We start from the raw sequence: 24,494 nt of genomic DNA, 5'->3' as shown, positions 1-24,494 counted from the left end.
TAGATCGCTGATAGAGCATTGCTATAGAACAATTTTTTTCTTAGAATATACCTACCCAAAAAAATTTAAAAAGTGGAGAATAAGAGAGATACAAAATGTCATCTTAAATTTAGCTCGATCTGCGTACTAGGCTTTATGTCATATTTTTAATTTAATTTTAAAAGTTTCAGTAAAAACGAAGAAAACGTAAAATTTTTTGGTTAAAAGTACAAAAACAATTCTTAGAATGGTTTTAAACTCCAAACCATATTAATCGACGCATTTCATTGGTTCTTTATCCTTTATTATTAATGGAGTAAAATTAGATTTATGCCTCGGAATCTAGGGAAAGTCGATGAATCTGTATAACTAGTATAGGGCTGCATTATTAAAAGGCCAAATAAGAAAGTTAAAAAAAAATTTCACCACTCCCGATTACAACAATTTTTAAGGACTGTTTACAACAAATATGTCTTTTCGTTTGAAATCGTTCAATCAATGAAAGAATGTTTTTTACCGACTTCCAAAAAGGAGGAGGTATTCAATTCGTCTGTATTTTGTTTTTTTTTTTTATGTTTGTTACCTCATAACTTTTGACGGAGTGAACCAATTTTGATAATTCTTTTTGTATTGGAAAGCTGGTGGTGCAGTGTAGTCCTATTTCAATTTCATTCAGTTCTGGATATGGGCAATTCCATGGTAACTCACGTTACATTCACAAAAATTTCCAACACATAAATAATTTTTTTTTTGTCAATTTTAATGTAAATTGATACGAAATTACTATCCATGAATGGAGCATAACTATTACTTTCATAATTAACTAACAAAATTTACTTTATTTTTAACATTTGCTTGGGAAAAATAAAAGTTTGATGGTAACTCACGTTACAAAAATCGGACACGAATTTTAAGACACCGACAGTATGAAGTTTTTATGTGAAATTAAGAATCTTTATTTGTTTTTAATGAAGATTCCATACATAAAAAATTACAAGCTTTTAATATAAGTGACAAAACGAAACATTTTTTCAATATTTCGAGGAAAAATTTTAAAATATTTAGGTAACTCACGTTACATTATTTTGGTAACTCATGTTACCTGTGATTTGTGGTTGTAAATGTAAAGAAAAGATGCATTTTCACTCAAGTTTTTTTTAAATCGAATATTGTGTAACGAAGATTGCTTAAATGTTAATTTATTTTACCAATAACGAGGGGGTGTTTTCATCGTCACTGTTAGACTCATCATGTTTTTAGTTTCCTTGTTTTTCCGTCATTTTTATCTGAAATTCTTCTGTTGTTGGCAAGCTTATGCTATAAAAATGCTTTAAGATTATTTAAACTCCCTGAATTTGATGTCTATCCATAAGGGAATACAACAAAGAATCTTTTCTTGCAACTTGCAAAAAGAGTTGACGTTTGTAAATAGTAATTTGCTAATAAAAAAAGTAAAAAAGACTGCATAATTTGTTCAAAATTCGTGTCCACTTTTTCATGGAATTACCCATATAGAAACTATTAGAAAAATCATAAAACCCGGTGTTGATCCATGGAAGTCGGTTTTGTTTTTTTTTTTGATAAAAATGATTATTATTTTCGAAGAGATAGTAAAATCTGTAATTGGTCCCAAAAAGCCAATGATTCATAATTTTTGTTTTCACTAAAAAAAACGCTTTTTACCATGATATTCTTATAGAAACTTTAGATTCTTCTTTCGAATCTTAAAAGTTACACAATTGCTGAATTTCAATAGGTTAGGTAGCACTAGTACCTATTACACACTTTTTCAAATATACCCATATTATCTCTACACCTCAAAAAAAACACCCTCACACACGAGGGTCTCGTGCGAGACGACGCACGAGACGAGAGCTAGACGTTTTTTCTGAACGTTTTCGTTTTAAAAAAAATCGTTTTAATATCTTATGGAAATTCACAATACTGCAATTTTTTTTTATTCTGTAAGGTAAACAAAAATTAAAAAAAATAAACAGTATTTTCTGAGAATCAAACTCCGGGCGGAGAGGTTGGGAGCCAATCACCTTCTCACCTGACCAAACTCGAATATTTTAAATTGAGAAAACTTTTATCCATATAAGCTGTCAAGAATATTTTTGTATTAAAATTTAATTTTCGAAAAATCGTCGTCTCGTGCGTCCTTTTTCAAAATTTTCGGAATTTCAACGCAACGAGAATCAGAATATTGTGTATTCTTTCATATATATTCATTATTTGGAAATTTTTAAAATCGTCAAGGAAAATCTCGTCTCGTCGTCTCGCAATATTGTGAATCAGGCATAAATCATAAAAAAATCTTGAATATAAATTCCTACTTAAAGATATCCATATGAGATATAAACATTCGTTCGTGGGAAGAAAATGATTCCCATGATCAGATGGATCTTTTAATTATTCTAACGGGTGTTAATACCTCTCGGATGTTTATATGATCTGAATAAAATGTGTAGTAAAATATACGATGCAGTGCTTTAACGCCCGCGGAATTAACCCCCGAGGGTGTAAGTACCCAATTAAAAAGAATTAACCCCCACGGTTGTTAATTCCTTTTTTGATTTGGAACTTACACCCGCGGGGTTTAATTCCTTTTTCTGGCGGGCTTTATTTCCAATTTTAAATTGAAATGTTGCTTATTGATGGCAACTTGCGTAAGCAAAGAGTGAGGTGGGTATCGGGGGAATGCTGCCCCCTGCAACCCCCCTGCTTGCCTCACTATAGGATTTGGGGTGGGTGCCAGGTTGGGTGTAGGTAAATTTTCTTCAGAATTCAATAGTTTCTTGGAGTCAAAAAAAAAAAAAAAATTCGCGCGAATTTAAAAATTATGGTATAGGTATGAAGTTCTGGGTATAGGGGCATGATGCCCCCTGCAATCCCTCTGCTTGGGCTTGGGCTCACTATAGGATTTAAAGTGGGGCCAAGCTTGGGAATGTACAAATGGCTGACGAAATGGCTCAAAATTTTGACCATTTAAAATCTTTTACATACTTGACAATAATGACATTAACAACATTGAAAAGTTTATATCTAACCTTGACGATAGCTGTATACCTGGTCCTTCCTGATAGTATACCGTTTACTATTTTAAAAAACTAGGTACGTCAATTGTCATTGCCTTTATCTATTCTTTTTAACTATCTTCATGTGTATTTCCATGTATTTGGAAAATTCTTTCATTATCCCTCTTCATAAAAAAGGTTAAAAAACGAAGTTAAAAATTACACGGTGTTACAAAAATGAGGTTTTAAAATATACGCGAGCGGAGACCTATCACGTTTTGTAGAGCTAGTTGCACTGATTAAGAAACGGTATTTGAAAAGTCCCTAACAACCCCAAAATCGGGAGTTAGGGGCAAAAAACGGTTTTTTTGACCTTCACCCATTGAAAAAATCTAGCTTCGTCAAATTTTTACCCATTTTTAATTTTTTTACAGTTTTTAATAGGAGATAAATATACCTTTTCAACAATGTATAAAACATGTAACATGGTTAAGCCACCTAGAATTTATAAGCTGTCAAAGTTCACAAATTCCATTTTTTTCGCCATTTATCCAAATTCGACATCAAATTAAAGTGTATACTTTCACAACAGCATGCTGTTTTAAAAATATATTCTAAAAAAGTATTTGTTTCCAAATCAAACGTGGTATTTTTTTATAAAAATCAGTTTAAAATTGGCTTAGAAAAAAAAAATTTTCGATTTCAACCCAGATACAGAAATTCGAACTTTTAGGTATAGAACAAAAATGTTGTTTCGGCACGTAGTAGGATAACTTGGGCACCAGGATTTGATAACGGGTTTTTGTAGAGGAGCTCAATACAAACATTTTTTTCTTTAGAAGGGGGGTCTATCTCCCCCCGTTTAGGTGGGAGGGGCAGTTTTCTAAAAAAAATTATCAAAATAAAAAAAAATTATTAAAAAACAACGGCAACACTTACAGTTATAAATGATACCATTTCCGAGAGGCAAATTTGTACATTTAATTCTTATTTTCAAATAAATATATTATAACCAATAGTTTTTGAAATAATCGATTTCAAAGTTAAAAATAGGCGAACAAAAATTTTTTAAAACTCATGTTATATTTTTGTCCAGACTGTGAATTTTAATAAAAAAAATTACTCACACAGAAAACTGCCTCAATTGATTCCTTATCGAACAGTGAAAACTATATGTTTCTATGTCTTCTAGTTTTTGAGAATATTGAAAAATTATTTTATCAGTTTTTTCTTTTTTCAAAATATTTTTTGTTTTTATTTGTTTTTATTTTTCAATTTGAAATCGATTTTTCAATTTCAATTTTATTTTATTGAACATACTATATACAATTGACTTAAGCTTAACTTATTTCTAATAAGATACATTGATTGATATAAAATTTGTTGGCACATATGGGGCCTAATCTTATACAATGAATAAAAGATAAAATATATATAAATATAGTACATGAATAGGCTTAATTTTACAAGTCTGCTGACTAGGTTATCCTCGGGGTGTTCCTTCCCGGTTGTCCAGTTGTGGTATTGATTATGGTGGGTTGGGTGGTATGGCAATTAGCCGCGGTAGTAGGCCGATTGCGTATCGGCGTTAAACTAAACTACTTCCTCGTTGTCGGTTGGGATTATGTGCTCATCCAGAATTTCCAAAGCACTAAGGTATCTGGGTTCGGGATGTCGTTGTTGGGTTCTCATGCTTCTCATCAGCTGATTGGGGTGGTTGGCGATGCTTCCGACAAGTTTCTTTGCAGATTGCAGCAGATACTTTTCCAACGTCATGATGTTTGCTTCCTCGTAAAGTCGCTCGTTGCTGTAGTGTTTTTGTCGCTGTCGATCGAAGTAAAGTCCGGTGCAGATCCTCAGGATTTTCCTCTCAAAAATTTGAAGTTCCTTCATGGCTGTGTTGGAAATGGTATACCATACCGGAAAGCTATAGGCGATGACAGGTCGAAGAAGCTGCTTGTAGATCAGGAGTTTCGTTGGTTGGCTTAATCCGTTTCTTCTCTTCATCAGGGGGTGAAGGCGATGGAAGGCGTAGTTGGCTTTTTTCAGGACAGACCTAGAGTGAAGGTTGAACCTCAGGAGCTCGTTAAAGTTGATCCCTAAAGTTGCGTTTGGCTGCCAATTTAGTACCATCAGGTAGTGTAAGTGTGATGCTCCTGCTGACCGAATGCTTCGTCCTCCTGTTCGTCTAAAGCACAGTAATTCCGATTTTGATGAGTTGATCCGGATACCCCATTTACTGTAGAACTCATACAGTTTTCGAATGTGAGCTTCAACTTTCCTGGCAGCTATCGTTGGCGAGACGGACTTGTAGTATGTGAGCGAATCGTCAATTTGAAATCGATTATTTAAAAATTATTGGTTATAATATATTGATTTAAAAATTAGAATTAAATGTACAAATTTGCCTCTCGGAAATGGTATCATTTATAACTGTAAGTGTTTTTCATAATTTTTTTTTTTAGAAAACTGCCCCTCCCACCTAAACGGGGGGAGATAGACCCCCTTCTACAGAAAAAAATGTTTGTATTGAGCTCCTCTATAAAAACCCGTTATCAAATTCTTGGCGCCCAAGTTATCCTACTACGTGCCGAAACAACATTTTTGTTCTATACCTAAAAGTTCGAATTTCTGTACCTGGGTTGAAATCGAAAATTTTTTTTTTCTAAGCCAATTTTTAACTAATTTTCATAAAAAATACCTCGTTTGATTTGGAAACAAATACTTTTTTAGAATATTTTTTAAAAAACAGCATGCTGTTGTGAAAATATATACTTTAATTTGATGTCGTAGTTGGATAAATGACGAAAAAAATTGAATTTTTGAACTTTGACATCTTAGAAATTCTAGGTGGCTTAACCATGTTACATTTTCTATACATTGTTGAAAAGGTATATTTATCTCCTATTAGAATCTGTAAAAAAATTAAAAATGGGTAAAAATTTGACGAAGCTAGATTTTTTTCAATGGGTGAAGGTCAAAAAAACCGTTTTTTGCCCCTAACTCCAGATTTTGGGGGTGTTAGGGACTTTTTAAATACCGTTTCGTAATCAATGCGACTAGCTCTACAAAACGTGATAGGTCTCCGTCCGCGTATATTTTGAGTGTAACACCGTGTTATAGGTGTTTTTGAGGCAGTTATTTGTAAATCGTTATGTTTTTATGTTAAATCTTTTATTGTTCCTCAGCAACATGGTTTTACAAAAGGTCGCTCAACAGTAACTTTTTTATTAGAATTGGCTGAAAATTGTATTGACTCTTTTAAAAATAAAAAAAAACAAATAGATTGTGTGTTTACTGATTTCAGTAAAGCTTTTGATAAGCTATCACACCGTGTTTTACTTTTCAAATTAAAAAAAATGGGATTTAGTGAATGCTTTGTGAAATGGATAAAATCTTATTTGTTTGATAGATCCTACTCTATATTGTTTAATGGCTGTGAATCAAACAAATTCAAGATCAATTCCGGAACTCCACAGGGTATTCATTAGGGTCCCATTCTTTTCATTTATTTATAAACGACTTACCAAATGTTTTAAAATACTCCAAGTATCTAATTTACGCTGATGATGTGACAATCTTCAAAACTATTTCAAATTCTCGTGATTGTGAAGAACTTCAATGCGACTTTAATTCGTTTTTTGTCTGGCGCACACGTAACTGTGTGTTTCTTAACGTCGATAAATGTAAAACTATGTGTTTTACAAGAAAGTTGTCTTTTACTTCCTTTAATTATATGTTTAACGATACATTAATATCTCGTGAAAATGATACATCTGTTCTCGGTGTGACATTTGATCGTAAACTCGAATTTATTCAGCATATCAACTCCATTACCAATAAAGCCAATTCTATTCTTGGTTGGATAAAGAGAGAGTCAAAACAATTTTCCGACCCTTACGTTACAAAACAGTTGTTTATATCTTTTGTTCGTCCCATTTTAGAATATGCCTGTCAAGTTTGGTCACCACAGTATGAATGCCATAAAAATAGGCTTGAACAGGTACAAAGGCGATTTCTTAGATTTGCACTCAGAGGACTAGGACAATCCTTATGATCTCCCACCTTATGAGAACAGACTTAGACTAATTGACTTACCTAGTCTTGAGAACAGACGTTCCTATCTATGTTTCGTGTTCATTGTAAAAATAAATCAACGGTACAATAGACTCTTTGCACCTTCTGTCTAGTATTAACTTTAATATTCCTCAAAGAAACTTAACTTATATACCGGACAGCATACATATCCCAAGCTATCGTGCCAATTATGAACAATTCTCTCCATTAAACTTTTTACATTTAAATAAAATGTTTAAATTATTTAATATCTACAATAATAAGTATAACAATTTGTTTGATGAATCAATAACCAATTCTTGTAAATTTAAATCAACATTTTTTTCATTTGCAATTAATTAATTAAATAATATCTTTTCACACCTATGTTTATATAATGTATTTAAATAACTAGCAATTTAGTTCTGGTAAATAAATTAATAATAAATAAGACTTAAGGCTTGGCCACACTGGAGGGTAAGCGGTAGCGGTACGGGTAGCGGTGAGGGTACTTGTATGAAAAAAATTCCAAACTGACACATCAACGTTCAGGTGTGGAATTTTTTTAGTACACATATCGTTACCGCTATACCGCATACCCTCCGGTGTGGCCAAGCCTTTAGGGTGCACGAATTTTAAAAAATTTACATTTCTATTCTTTTGAGTTCAAAAAAAACGTGGGATTCTTACTGCCAATTCGAAATGGCATTAACACCCGCGGGCGTTAGTTCTTTTTTTGGTGGGGCTAGTTACCAATTAAAAAGAGAAATTACACCCGGGGGGGGGGGGGGGGTAATTCCGTGGGCGATAGAGTACTGCACCAAAATGTACATTTAACTACGCTTTTATAAATTAGCTAGAGAAACCCTCGCCAGCGTCGCAGAGTGGTTTTCTGAACTTTCTGATTTTTTTACATAAATCTTCCCCTAACAAACACAAAGAGGATGCAATAAAGTCGATTGAACTTCCCGTTCGTTTAGATTTATAGGTAAAAAAAAATTATAAAGAGAAAAAATTAATGGTACCTATTTATAAAATAACTCTTTCGTTTTAAGGGAATTAAAATCATCGCACCATATTCTCACTTTAATGTTATTCTTGGTTAATGGTTTATTTTATTTATCTACAATAAAAAGTTGCACACTATTTAAGGATAAAATAGGATGTGTCAGAAACATAATAACGTAGCTCTGTAGTCGGCGAAGAGACACACCACACTAAATGGTATTGGTAACGATAAAAACAATTAATCTTAAAACATGCTGTCCGCACTAGCATTTTATAAAATGTTTAATCCTTTATTCGTGTCCTTTATTTGGTTATGGATGGGAAAAGATGCTGACTTGCCGGTCCTTCGAGCCAACACCACAACAAGCGCATTTTGAATATTTTATTACAAGACAAGCTTACTGTAGCATTATATGAACACAAAAATGTTCTTAACTTGTAATTATTTGTGTCATGTCCTGCGGGAGTATAGTTGTTATTATGAGTCGACAAACTATAAACTCCATTGTCACTTATTTTTACAGCACCATCATCAACAACTCTGTTGGTTCGTTAGTTCATACTGTCCCTGCTGCGACAGTTTTATAGTCTTCGTATTAATTTCTCGAGTATCAGTTAGAGGTGACAGACCAGAGTAAGGCGTATATATGAGACACAAACTTGTAGAAGTATTTTATAACCGCAGGAAATATTTGCGTGTTTGTTATGAAATTATGAACTGAACAGTAGATAACTGCGATAAAGAGGATAACAACGCCTAATATGGAGGGTGACATGTTTTTATTTTAGTCATTGGACATTCTCATCCTAGTTACTTGTGACACGCATGTTTTTCCTACAAACGCACTGACTGACTGTAGCTGAAGGCAAAAATTGTAATTAACGAACTATTTTTGCCGATTTTCATTTATGAAAGAGCTGAATGGGAAAAACTTTGATCACGCAACTGGCACTTATAATTTCATTAAAAATTTATTAAAATGAGAAAACAAACTTTCGTCTATCAAAACCATGAGCATGTATTTTTTCATAAGAATCAGAACACTAACAATTGCTCTTTGAAAAAAAGTGGTAGGCTGATAAAATTTTGTAAGGACGTTTCATATACCATGGAAAAAAATAATCAAATATGTCCATCAAAATATTTATAATTGAAGGGTGTTTTTTTCAGCGCGGGAAAGAACACTTTTGAAACGGTACCTTTGCACCCTATGGGAAATTAATGCATTTTTTTGAACTGCATACAAATGTTATACATACCTACTATGAAGATCAAAAATAAAACAACGTACTTATTATATTACCATGAAATATTATAAATTTTAATGACAAACTCAAAGAGCCTGCTTTTATTTTTCATTGAATTTTGAATTTTTATAGTTTTGAAGGAGTGAGGTGCATAAGTAAAATTATGAAAAATCATTGTGCAATTTGTGATAAAGGGATCAAATTAATAGGATTGTTAATACAATAGGTTACATACCCTCATTTAAAGATATTGGGCCACTTAATATTAATAATAATAAAATCGGCTCCGCGGTGATTATAATTTCCATACTAATTTGAGCCGCCTTCGGACCCGTTTCGTAGTCGAAGTCGGACTCAGCTCCGCTGAGTTGAAAATTTTCACGGACGTAAAAAACTATCACAAAATGAGTTTGAAAATGTTCACTTTTTGACTTTTTGCAAAAAGTGGCCACTTAAGTGCTTAACTACAAGGACCCAAAAAGTGAAAAAGTGGGAAATTTACAAAATTAGATTTTTTTTATTTCTTTCTAGCGCTAGGTACCTATTTGTTTTTGGAAAAATTTTTGTAAAAATTTTTGGAAAAAACTATAAAAATTGTTTTTGATACCAAAATATAGGCTTTCTGCATCATTATTTTTAATTTTGTGGTCGGAAAAACTGTCACTTTTTGCTATTTTGCAAAAAGTGGTCGTTGTAGTTATACCTCTAGGGCCAGTTGTACAAACGTGGTTCAGCCTCGGATCAGGAATTCAACTCGCCGATTTCGGTGGATTAGAAGTGGATCAACTGTGGTTCAAGGATGGATTTAGCTTATTCAATCTATATGGACATAGAACCAGTGCTAAAAATCAATTTTACAGCTGAAACGTTGATTAGCAACTTTTATCTTCTGAAATCGGTAGCAAAGATGAAGTTTAGCACTGGTTCAAGGTTCATATGTGTCGAAATAGCCACATTCATGCTTGAACCGAAGTTGACCCGCAGCTAATCCACCGAAATCAGTGGGTTAAATTCCTGAACCAAGGCTGATCCACGTTTGTACAACTGGCACTTCAAGCCTCAACTACAATGACCTAAAAAGTAAAAAAGTGGGGAATTTACATAAATACAATTTTTTATTTCTGTCTAGCAATATTTGTTTTTGGAAAAAACTACAAAAAATTTTTTGAAACCAAGAAATAAGCTTTTTGCATCATTATTTTTCATTTTGTCGTCGTAAAAACTGTCACAAAATGAGTTTGAAATCTATCACTTTTTGACTTTTTGCAAAAAGTGGCCGTTTTATAGTACCTACCTAAGAAAAAAAGTGGCAGCACCACCCTTTGCTAAGGAGGTCAGAAACCAGGGATGGAAAATAACATTTTTTAATTGTACTGAAAATTTAATTTGGATTTTACTGAAATGGATACAATTGTATTGAAATATATTTTTCACACGAGAAGTTAATATAAAATTTAATCAAAATGTTTTATTTGCAAAAACTCTAAGATTTTGCGTAAACATTTCACTATTTTCTGCGTAAAAGAGTAATTTTTATTTAATTTCGGTATGAATAAATATGGAAAAAAGTACATATTCACAAAAGTCTACACGTATTAAAAAATAAAAAAAAAAAAATGCAAAATCGTGTTGACCAAAAGTGCAATTTTGGTTTTCAGGTAATGGCTCAGTTTTGAACTTAAAATTAGTTTTACAAACTTAAATATTCGGTAAATACCAAAACTCTATGAAAAGACATAAAGAATAACGTGCTGTCTTTGATTTTCATGATATTTAAGTTTGCAGGTCTCCGGACTTAATGCTGTGCTTTGAAAATTGTTTTCATTTTCTTTTCAGAATTTATAACAGAGTGAATTCAGTGTTTTGCATTTCGACTTTATAAGTCTCTAATTTGAAAACCATTTTCAATTTATGCTGATGAATGTCAAAAAAAAGTGTTTACATTCAGTTTTATAAATATTAAAAAAAAAAAAAACAAGTCACTATACTCAAATTGTAACATTTATTTTGGTTAAAAAATCTGAAACTAAATTAAAACTTAAACAAAAAGATCTTTCGTTTTAAATACTTTTGATTTCCTCTTTTTTTAAATATTAGATTGCAAAATAATTTTTAAGACACAGATTTAAAAATTGTATCGAATTAAGACAAATTGTATTCTTGTACTCGAGCAAACCCATTTGTATCGAATTCGATACAATTGTATTGACTTTTCCATGCCTGTCAGAAACCTACTAAAAATAAAAAAAGAAACAAATTAGTATTTCAGTTTCACTTGTTTCAATTTGGTGAGGCAGTTAAGCAGTTTCATTTTTGTTATTTATTTATCAAAGCAATCACCACACCAATAAGAAATTTGAATTTTTTTTTGTAGGTCCGAAAATTTAAAAATATGTATTTGTAAAGTAATTTCTATTGCCTGGTTATTTTAAAATATTTTGATTGGTTGTTGCTTTGATAAAAATTTTAAGAAAATCCCCACCTAGCGGAATCTACCGAAATGTGAACATTTTGTTTTTGTTTTTTTTTTTTTTTTTTTTAGTGAGGGTCTAACCTCCTTACGCTAAGGGTCTGCATATTTTTACGTTAAATAAAATGCGCGAATGGGTCGAATGTATTTGCTCCCAAAGCAAATGTTTGCTATATTTTATTGAGGACATATTGAAATTAATTTTTTTAAGAAGCAAGTATGTAAGATATACTAATTAAATTATCATTTTAAATGGTCTGAAGATAAAAATTAGTTGCTTTGAGAAAAATCAAAAAAAAAAAAAATAGAGCCACTTCTTAGTTTGTTTAAGAAGTAAATATGTAAAAGGTACCTAATTATATACAGGATGATTCAGGAGGAATTGCGGAATGTGCCAAAAAGTTGGAGCGTAAATTCCGCTAGGTGGGGATTTTCTTAAAATTTTTATCAAAGCAACAACCAATCAAAATATTTTAAAATAACCAGCCAGTAGAACTTTCTTTACAAATACATATTTTAAAATTTTCAGACCTCAAAAAAAATTCAAATTTCTTATTGGTGATTGCTTTGATAAATAAATAACAAAAATGAAACTGCCCCACCAAATTGAAACAACTGAAATACAAATTTGTTTCTTTTTTATTTTCAGTAGGTTTCTGACCTCCTTAGCAAAGGGTGGTGCTGCCACTTTTTTTCTTAGGTAGGTACTACTATAATATGTTAAGTTACTAGATTGAGAAGTTACACATGAGAAGTTTTAAGAATTTTTTAAAACACAAAAAAGGTGGGTTGTCGTTGCGACCCGTGAACTAACTCCACTTATAAGGCTTTGTGGTAGCACCTTCAATTTGTCGTTGTTCTTTTTAGGAATATTTTAATTGAGTGCAAACAAAGAATCCCACATTTGTTTTGTATTTGTTAAAAAAAAACCTTTAAGACTTTTCTCACGGGAGTTTATAAAATATAAAGCAAAATTTTAAGGTTTGAAGTAAAACTACCAATCCGAGATACTTATCTACATAAAAAAATCTTAAGTGACATAAAAGTCCTCAAGGCTCAAGCTTCAAGTTCAAGCAAGTTCAAATACAAAAATCTCAAAAAAAATCCATACATGTAATACCAAAACCTACAAGGTCCGCAAAATGCCCAAAGGTACATTATTTTGTACCAGATTCCTTGCCTTAAAGGGAAGCATACGTCCAATCATCCCTCTAGTTTTATTTCTTTTTCTTCATTTAAAATATTCCTACAAACATAATGTATCAAAACCATTTAAACATCTGAGACTGAGACCTCCCCTTCAAGCAAGAAAAATGAGTTCAGAAAAGACACTCCGACCTCAAAACGAGAAAAACGGGGTTGCACCCACACACTTGCAACTTTTTGTCTATGAGCACAAAGTCGAAGGAGAAATCGTGGTGAAAAAACCAATACATATAAAATCGGCTCCGCGGTGATTATAATTTCCATACTAATTTGAGCCGCCGCACAGTGGCCCGTTTTGACTTTTTTGCTTGCATAATTAATATCTTCTAAACAAATAAAGATATCGCCACAATTTTTTTTATCTTGAAGGAAATTTCCAAGGCTATGAAAATTGTGAGTTTCAAAAAAAAAAAACTTTACAGGGTGTTTCAGAATTTGGTGTTAAAGTAAGAAGTTTTAGATAAGGTGATAAACACTATGGTATACTGATACATGGTATAAAAAGACAAGGTATGATCATTAGAGCCGCCATCTTACAAAATGGGGTAATAAGGTTTTGACGTTTGGCATTTGGCAAAGTCAAAAGCAACAACAATTTCCAAGACAAATTTGTTTACAACAACAATTTCAATGGGCTGGGCTGTCAAAACCTTAAGTAGCCATAAGTTTTGACAGTTCTCGATACTGAGTTTTTTCTAATGATCATACCTTCTCTTTTTATACCATGATACTGATATACAATCGTCAAAATCAATTTCTGAAGTAATCTGAGTGAAGTGACTCAGTGAGGAAAAAGGAAAAGAACCAATTCGAGTGAAATAGTGGGGAAAAAAGTATTTATTTTTTTTTAATTTGTAGGGGTAAATTAGGGCATTATGGCATACCTAAGCACAAACTCAAATAACTTTACTACGGACTACAATTTTTACTTCAATCATTTATTTTAATTAAATTTCATAAAAACGTAACATAATTAAATTATTTAAGAATAAAAATTCAAGCTTTTTAACAAAAAATAAATTAAATTAAAAATAGTCCAAAAACCCCATTTACTTCGGAACCCTTTACTTTTTTTTACGTATATTCAGCATTTCTGAAATATAATTGTAAATAAGTTTCATAAAATTAACGTTAAATTGAGGTTATTTTCAAATTTAAAAAAATGCAGAGTTACTTTTGAAATTAGTTTTACATAAGGGCATTATGGCGCAGTCGGGTATAATATAGCGCCATAATGCCCTTATTATATCTGCGCCATATTGCAAAATATACACATATTCACAGAACTCCAAAAACTAAACACAATTCTTACTTCAGTTAAAATATAACAAGTGATATAACCAAACCAAAACTGTACTCTGCGTTTCACTCTTTACAACAAACACGTGCACTGTATACTTACCGAGATACACACAAACAAAAACAAAGCGATATTATATTGGAACCCAGAACCGGTATATTTTTTTTTGTTTTCTTTTTTGTTTGGCACAAAAATAATAGCACTGACCTGCGATCGTCACAAGGCTAGTGTTCGACGAAGGCCAAAGTTTATGCATTGGTTTTATTTAAATGCGAGTATTGGAAGTATGGTAGTTGAGAGGTGCGCCATAATGCCCCGTGCGCCATAATGCCCGAAGTTACCCTATGCAATTTTTTATTTTTCTTTATACAAGAGTACATTTATAGTGTATTTCAGTGATATATTACAAGTCAAATAGTGGAAAAGGGTAAAAGTAACAAATTAACATATAAACAACACTAGATTTCTTGAAAACTATCATCTAAGTCCGGGGAAATTTGTAATAAACTCATCATTTCTGGAGAGTATTGTTCTTTCAGATCTTTTTGGGTTCTTACATTCCTTAAGGAAGAAATAAGTGGATCCTATGAGGTTGCAAGCATGTTAAATAGGTCTTCATTCTGCCGAATCCTTGAAACTTTGCACGTGTTTTGATATCTGTACTTCTTGTAGTCTTTATTTTTGCACTCTGGGGCTTCTTCTGACAGTTCTCCAAGTGGTAGTGATTGATATTCGATGATATTTTGACTATGCACCAATATTTTGTGAAGAATAGGCGTGAGTAGTTTTTCAGGATAATTTTGTTTTAGAAGCTCTGCTGTTCTCTTAGTATACTCTCCAAATTTAACTGCATTCACTACTTCCCTGCAATTCAAAACATTCAGTATTATTTTCAGCCTCATAATAACTTCTCCATTGACTCCAGTTATTCGAGCGGTTGCATCTGATTGTTCAAAAAATCTCCTTGAAGTGTTTCCATCATTAGACCTAACGAATGTACAAAGAGCAGCATGCATTAGCACTACGGGGATGATGAGGTCCATTCCAACCGCAGGGCTGGAAGCAATCCTTAATCTCACTCCCTTAGATCTATTTTTTGTACAAGAATTAGCAGCAAACAGCGCCCTACGACTCAGTCAAACCAACACACAGTGGGTCCCGCCATAGGTCAAAAATAAAAAAAGTAAATGTCAATTTTTTAAAATCCAATGATTAAACAACGTTCTACAATCTCCCATCGAACCAAAACCAAAAAAAATTTGACGGTTACCCTTTTTTTCATTTCTTAATAGCCATTCAAAGTCGGTATATAAAAAAAGGTACAGTTTTTTAATCGCTGCAGTTATAAGGTTTGAACTTGCGATAGTGATAGCGGGTGTTAAAAATTGTGAACAGTATTAAATTGTTATGGATATTAAACGAGAAGGTTAATACTTTCTAAAAACATAAATTATATTGTTAAATAACATTAAGGCTAATTGTAATGGGGCTCGTTAGCGAAGCAATTTTAACCATTTTTATTTAGCTCAATTTTCATTAAATTAGAGATTTAGTTGGTTTGCCTTCGAGTGCCCTCTACAATTTAAGTTCTCAAATGAAGAATACCGTCCTACCTTTCGAAATAAAAGCGCCGTTTTTTCCCCTTTTTTCCCCTTTTCGAGTAATACGAGTTTAAATGACGATACACGGAGAAAAAAAAATTACAACGTAAAACTAAAAAAAATCCTTTTTGGCACTATTATTTTTATAAAAGACTGAACTAGAGGGTAAGGGTAAAGTGCTCGACTGACAGGCAGGTCCATTTCCGGCATTAACCATTTTTTTTTATATTTTCAAAAAAAAATTTTTTTTTACCTTTTTTTATTTTTCTTGAAAACAACCAAAATTTTAAAAAACTGACTTGATGCATTTTTTTGCAATAATAAATCATATAAAATGATAATACAGGTGTTTCATTAAAAAAAAAATGGTCATTATATTTTTGACCGCACTTTGTATGGGAGGTGACCCACTGTGCAACATTTGGAATACTAGTCAAAACGGCCATACTACGATCCTTTCTAACTACGTTGGCAACAACCCCTTACTTAGACTTCAACAAGTCTTTTAATGTCAGTTTCCCTAACAGACAAGATTGGGAAAACAGTATACCTTTCTCAAATGAGTCGACTATCGCCATCTTTACTGATGGTTCGAAAATGAACACTGGGGTTGGTGCAGGTTTTTACTCAGAAAACCTCAACCTTGCAAGTTCTTTCAGGCTCCCCGATCACAGCAGTGTCTTCCAAGCCGAGATATTGGCAGTGAAAAATGCTGCTAAACAAATATCCATGATGGCGATATCACCTGCTGACATCACCTTTTTCATTGATAGCCAAGCGGCAATAAAAGCGATTTCTGCCACCTTAATCAAGTCAAAGCTTGTTTCTTGCTGTCGCGAAGAGCTTAGGGTTCTTGGTATGCAGCATAATGTAAGACTAAGACTCTGCTGGGTTCCCGGCCACAGCGATGTGTTCGGCAACGAAAAAGCGGATGAGCTTGCAAGGGATGGCTCAGTTCTTGATCCCTCTCTCATAGAACATAACATCAGAATCCCACAATGTGAAATAAAGCGAAATATCGTCAACAATATTTCACAAAAAACCAATGAAAGATGGAACCTCCTAGAAACCTGCGGTCACACCAGGAAACTATGGCCGAATTTCGACGAGAAAAAATCAAATAAGATCTTACTACTTAGTAAACCTTCCTTAAGATCCCTAATAGGCGTCTTAACGGGAAATAACCTACTAGGATACCACAAAAAGAAAATAGGGATTAGTACGGATGATCTATGCAGAGGCTGCGGCAATGAGGACGAACAGGAAAACACTGTTCACTTCCTCTGTCACTGCCCAGCACTCTGTCGCACTAGGAAACAATTCTTAGGAAACTACTTCTTTAATGAATTAGAAGAACTATCGGAACTCTCAGGCAATAGCCTACTGAACTTTGTCAAGTCCTCCAAATGGCTCGAACAACCATAGCATTCCTAGGTTAACACTTTTTCATGAAGTTACAATACTTCAGGTTATCACAAGGGATCTACATTGATCTAAGTGTGACGGTAACAAAATCAACTGTCAGCCCATTTAACCTAACCTAACCTTCCATCATTAGTATTTCCATAGCCTTGCTTTGGTTTATCCACATCAAGTCCAAGCTCATCTCGAAAACGCGTTTGGATCGCTTGTTTTCTTCTCTTTTCCATCTCCTTGGTGCCAATAGATTCATCATAGTCTTCTCCTTCTTGTCGAAGGGTATACGCAAGTTTCAAAATAAATTCCATGCATCTGATTCTAGCACGCAGTGGAGAGATTCCATATTCGTAGTTATGTTCGTCTTCATTTGATTCATTTCATTCTTAGTCTTTCATCTTTTTATACCTTAAAAATAAATACCAGCACCAAGAAATATTCTAATCCTTTTATTACTTATAATTTTATGACATCCCATGAAAACTACCTGCCTGTCTTTATACATATTTAAATATTAGAAAATTCGTTAATCCGGTAAAAAGCACTTATTAAATTAAAGTACCTGAATGGAATTTAATGATATTAATTAAAAGTTTTATTAGAGGTTTAAAGGAAATAAGCTATAAAACCCTTTCAAACAATTTAGGTAGTACCTAAATATACATAAAAGATGTTTTTCCTTTTAAATAAAAGTCATGTAATTAGAATCCATCACATACAAAACAAAGAACTCTAATTTTCCAAGATTTTATTTATACACATGAGAAAAAATGACTGACTTTATCAAATCAAATCGCTCTAGCTCAGTTGGATGCAAAATGACGCAGCTGAGCTTTTAGATTTTTATTAAGAAATACATAAGGATTTTGAATCAGCTGAGCTTGGTTTGATTACGTAGGAATCTTTTTTTTCTATGCAATTTGAAGTCGAAAAAGTGTGCAAAAAACGGTGTTTTAAAAACATTAAATTAAACAATTAAAAAATAAATTTTTTATTTTTTTTTTCAATTGTTGGTTTAATGCCCCATTCACAATATTGCGAGACGACGAGACGACGAGACGAGAGCGAGACGTTTTTTCTGAACGTTTTCGATTTAGAGAAAAATCGTTTTCAAATCGTATGGAAATTCACAATACTGCGATTTTTTATTCTATAAAGTAGACAAAAATAAAAAAAATAAACAGTGTTTTCTGAGAATCGAACTCCGGGCGGAGAGGTTGGTAGGCAATCACCTTCCCACCTGAGCTAACTCGAATATTTTAAATTCAGAAAACTTTTATCCATATAAACTGTCAAGAATATTTTTAAATTAAAATTTCATTTTCCAAAAATCGTCATCTCGTGCGTCCTTTTTCCAAATTTTCGGAATTTCAACGCAACGAGAAGCGGAATATTGTGTATTGTTTCATATATTTTCATTATTTGGAAATATTTAAAATCGTCGAGGAAGATCTCGTCTCGCTCTCGTCTCGTCGTCTCGCAATATTGTGAATCGGGCATAAATAATTACACAGCATATGAAAAAAAATAAAAATCAAAACGTTTTAGAAGTCCTCTTCCTAGTTTTAAAACTCAAAGTTAAGAAAAAAAAATAAAAAAACAGATTTTTTTTTCATAATAAAAAATTTACTAATGCCTGATTCACAATATTGCGAGACGACGAGATGAGAGCGAGACGAGATTTTCCTTGACGATTTTAAAAATTTCCAAATAATGAAAATATATGAAACAATACACAATATTCCGATTCTCGTTGCGTTGAAATTCCGAAAATTTGGAAAAAGGACGCACGAGACGACGATTTTTCGAAAATGATATTTTAATTTAAAATATTCTTGACAGCTTATATGGATAAAAGTTTTTTGAATTTAAAATATTCGAGTTAGCTCAGATAAGAAGGTGATTACCTCCCAACCTCTCCGCCCGGAGTTCGATTCTCAGAAAATACTGTTTATTTTTTTTTTTATTTTTGTTTATTTAGTTTAGTTTATTAAACTATTTAGGTATTCCTTCCTCTATGTTCTATGCAATAGACCAAAGCTCTCCGTCCGTGGTCCGTCCATTCGATCGGGATTCGATAATATTTTTAATATTTATTCAAAAATTACTTAAGCTTTAAAATGCCGTTTCAAAAAAAAGATATGTTCAAAAGTTCGAATGCGGGTAGCGGGGAAACCACGCAACTTAAAATTAAATCATCCTAGAGAACATCCCAACAAAGTTTGAGAAAAATCTAAAATGAGACAGCAATTCCGATTGAACGCTTTAACGGTCATTAAAAACTGTTGTAATCGAGAGCGGTGAAATTTTTTTTTAACGTTCTTATTTCCTTTTAATAATGCAGCCCTATACTAGTTTTACAGCTTCATCGACTTTCCCATAGAGGAAGGAATACCTAGCGAAGTCGCGTCTCTAGGTATTCCTTCCTCTATGACTTACATTTTCTTAATTAAAATTTTATATTATATTACTAAAGAATACAAGAAAAACTTACATCTAGTGCACATTATAGATTGTTTTGAATGAAAAATATTTTTCTTAAGTTAATTGATTTTATATAGTATTATTGAAATTATAATTATATTTGAATTTTTATTGTAGATAGCTAGTATTTAAAGGACTATTAGCACCATAGTTTGATCTACTGAAAATGTTACTAATTGACAACTGCCTTCTCAAACTATGTATATGGAGTAGCAATAAAATTTAAAAGACTGAGGATCAATGGAGCTGAAATTGAACCATTGATTGTTCCAACAATAAAACAAAACTGTAGATACGCTCTGTACAGAGGTGAGGGGGGGGGGGGGTTAGGGGTTAAAGTACTCCCCCCCTCCCGAAATTTTGTGTTTTAAAGAAAAAAAAAACATTAATTTTCTAGTGAAATTCCCAAACTTTAGGACTTATAAATTAGATAATTTTGTTTTAATTTCGCTATTTGATTGGTGGGTTCTGGATGAAAACAAATTGAAAACTGATGGATACAAGCTATTTTTTATTAAAAAAATACAAATGTATGTTTATGTTTGTTGTTTCACTAACAGTGATCGGCCAATTTTTTTGCTTTTTTCTTATAATAAGAGCTTACTAAAGGGATAAGTCTACCCTTAAAATATGGAGAACACAGTACGAGCATTAGGAAAAGAGGGAAGGGTTTGAAAGGAGATGCCAATGAACTTTAGTTTTGAAGTTCTGAGTTTTGCAATGCGATGGAAAAACAGAGGCGGGTAACGCGTTCCACATTCCTGTTGTGCGGCTGAAGAAAGAATCTCTGTATTTAACTGTACGTCCGAAATTGGACTCTAGAATAAACTGATGAACATTCCTTGAAGCGCGAGTAATACGGTTGAATTATTTGAGGGGAGGAATGCAACTAGCTATTTCTTCTGAACATTCTTATAAAAATAACGAATATGAAAAAATGAGGGTACTATCATCAGCAATACATTTGAGTGGATTAGAAGTTTCAGACAGGAGATCATTTATAAAAATGAGGGAGAGTCGGAGGCGAAACGGAGCCCTGGGGAACAGCAGTATTTATTTTGTGGGTTTCAGACTTAAATCCATCCAATACAACTTGTATTGAACGGTTCGAAAGGTAATTTCTAATCCAACCAAGAAGAGATTCATCGACGCATTTTCAAAAGAAGAGCTTGATGCCAAACTCTATCAAATGCCTTTGAAATATCAAGAGCAACAATCATACTTTCTCCATAACGATGTGAAGATTTGTTCCACTGCTCGGTGAGGTAAACTATCAGATCACCAGTGGACCTGTTGCTACGAAACCGTACTGCCGGTTATTAAGAAACTTCAGTTCCTCAAGATATTTCTTAAGCTCAAAGTTTTCATGACCTTGGAAAGAAGGGGCGTTAGTGCGATCGGTAGGTAGTTTGGAGTGAGGAAGATTTGCCTTTTTTAGGAACAGGCTGGACAAATGCTGGTTTCCCTCCAATCGGGAAGAGACCAGTAGAATAGGACAGATGAAAAAGCTTACGCAGTAGTTTTGCCAACGTGGAAGAACACCTCTTCAGAACGTAGGGGGGATAATATCCGTGCACCGGGCCAGCGGATTTTAGTATGTCAAGATCTTTAAGAACTCGAAAGAAGTTTCGTCCAATGAATCCGTTTACGCGCTCAAGTACTGGCGGAGTCATGACACTATATCAGGCAGTGTTGAGTTGGCAGCGAACTGCTTCGCAAGAATGTTAGCTTTGTCTACAGAGCTAACAAAAGGAGTGTCATTTAAGACGAGCGTTGGAACCGACGACGAGGTAGTATTGCAAACATTTTTTACAAATGACCAAAAATGTTTACTACCTTTGGGACATTGTAGTATTTTTTGCCTTAATTCTTGATCATGCAAAAATTTGGTTCGTCGAATATGGGCGTTCTCTTTCGGTTTGATTGTTTTAACCCTATTCGGGATAAAATTTCTCATTCCGGAGAGAATTAAGTTTTTCATCATATCTGCACTGGAATCAACGTCACTATCAAGGAAGCATATCGACCAGTTAAAGTTTTTGAAGAATTCGTTGAGTCCCTCCAAGTTGGCTTTCTCGTATTGCCAGACAGATCTTTTGGGTGCTTTTTCTTTAATTGGGTTTGTTTGACGCGAGAAATTCGCAGATATGACACAATGGTCTGATGTGCCTAGAGGCGATAATACACTAGCTGTGTTTTTTTTGGCATTGCTATCCGTATCCGTAGTTGGAGTTTATATGCATTACAAAAACAACACGCAGCGTTGGTGCGTGCATATAAATTTTTGTTCAGTGTTGATATTTGGGAAATCCTACTGCGGATAACTTTGCCAAAAAAACACGCCTACTAACTGTGTACTTATCAGGGTCAGAGGTAAGAAACAAGTCTAGAGTGTTTTCAGCTCGACCATTAACGTCCTATATTCGAGTCGGCTCGTCGACCAGCTGAGTTAGGTGGTTTAACTCAGCAAAGATCTCGGCATACCTTCCTTCGGGTGTTGTCTGGCCAGAAAAGCGAAGCCACTAAGAATTGTGTACATTGAAATCGCCCGTAACTACGATTTCAATGCGAGGATAAAGGAAACCAATCCTTTGAATGGAGTCGGACAGAGCATCAAGTTCGTTTGAAGTTGAATTACTGTCCAAATTGGCGCTCCGAAAAATAAAACATGTATGAATGATGCGCTTATTTACCGTGAATTTAAGCCACATGAAATTAAAATTTGTGTTTATACATGGACCGTATTGTGGTTGAAGTTGGAATGCGACATCTTTTCTAATATAAACGGCGAGACCATGATGGGAGAAGAATAATGGCACAAAGTTATAGTTTAAATTCAGAATAATCCCTTTTCCCCTATATATGTTTCGTTTAGTGCCAAAACAACTGGCCTGTTTTGTACAGTATAAATGTACATGTCACAGAAATTGGATCTTAGCCCACGAACGTTGGCATAGTCTATCCTGAATTAATACTTGATGCAGAATATAAGTGATTTTTGACAAAAAAAAGAATGCGATCTTAGCTATTGAGTAGATGTATGAGAGTTGAGAGAAATTAAGATAACTAGTTAATTGTATTTCACAAAATTAAGTCGTTCTCATAATATTTAACTCAGAAGAAAACCCTCTTCAATGCTGCATCGAAACTAAGCTGACGTCACAACTTTTTCAGGTTTTGTTCCCATTTACTGAACGACTTTACGAAAAATGATTTGAAAGCATATTTGCTGCAGATATGGAAATTGCAATGGATAGTTAACACATGATCGCAAAACAGAGAGAGCAAGACAATTATGAAGGTGTCCCGGTAGTGTATTTTCGTCGGTCGGTCTATGTTCCGTTTTTGGACCATTTAAAGGTACAGTTAATAAATTGACAAAGCTTGGTTTGTTCGTTGAGTCGTTCTGGTGATTGAGTCCCATGTCAACCATCCACTACCTTAAAACTCCGCTCGCACTAGTTCCGAATTAAGTTGCAACAATCACTTTGCTTTTTCAAGCAACGATATATTGTCAGCACAATCGGTCCCCCTATTCCCTGCATCGATCCCAATCGCCCAGTTGTTGCCTTGAAGCCTAAACTATAAATTTCCGTTGCACCAGTTTCCATAAGATTGCATGAGTTTCCAAAACTTAGAAGAAGTTTTTCGTGGTTTTGGCTTTGTACCCACGATATGTTCCTCGAAAAATATGTTCAGCCCTATTATGGGTTTCACGTGAACAAGATTCCACCCGGAAAAATTAAAATTCACTTTTCCTCTATTGAGAGTTGAGAACGACAAGTAGTTCGCGTCCCGAAAACGCCTCGTATTTTGAATTTTTTTATAGTTAAAATGCGAGGTAAGCAGCAGCGAAAACAAAACACCAGGTTTAGCGGAAAATGCTAATTTCATTCCGATGCAACTTGCAATAGCTTTTTCAATTCCGGACGAACAAAAATATTTCGGGCGAAAAATTGTCCACGTGAAACTCACAATGGCTGATAAATACACCCAGAGAAAAAACGCATAGTAATTTTTAATCCGTTCTACATTGAATCAATGGTGAAAAATATATTCATTAATTTTCTAAAAAGTAGTCCTATGCTTAAGTTACAGTTTGTCACATCAATTTTTATAAGTGAGATGGCACAGTGGTAAAGCACAAGCTTGTCAACCCAGGTATAGCAGGTTCGATCCCCAGCGGATGCCAGTTTTACTTTTTTTATTTTTTTAATGTGTGAACAACTTTGATTTAATGTGTGAACAACTTTGATTTAATGTGTGAAAAACTTTGATTTAAAGTGTGCTACTTTGATTCAATCATTTTCCACTTTAGGCTAAAAATGTAGTGATTTTCCATTGATTCAAAGTGGTTTAGATTGATTTTACGTTGTTTTTTGGCTCAGTGTAGGCAATATAAAAAAATATGGTTAGCTATTTAATTTTTTGAATATACTGGTTTGTCTAAAAGCTAGGATTGATGCTGAAAAGATTGTAGCTTTTGGCTATGTAGATATATGTGAAAACAATGTTGTTACACTGTGTGTAAGCAGGCTAGCTACCGATGCACCATGTAATAGGGCCCGCGGGATATAGTGGGCCCAAAATATAATGTGTAATTCCCGTCATCATTCATTCGAATTTTTATAATTCGTCACCAAGTTGGTGACTGTCGCCAACTTGGAGACTCTCCAGAAAAGATTTTGAAACTATTTCCTTAGGACCAT

Source organism: Episyrphus balteatus, chromosome 3 (assembly GCF_945859705.1).
Source record: "Episyrphus balteatus chromosome 3, idEpiBalt1.1, whole genome shotgun sequence".
NCBI lineage: Eukaryota > Metazoa > Arthropoda > Insecta > Diptera > Syrphidae > Episyrphus > Episyrphus balteatus.
This window is presented reverse-complemented; position numbering follows the sequence as displayed.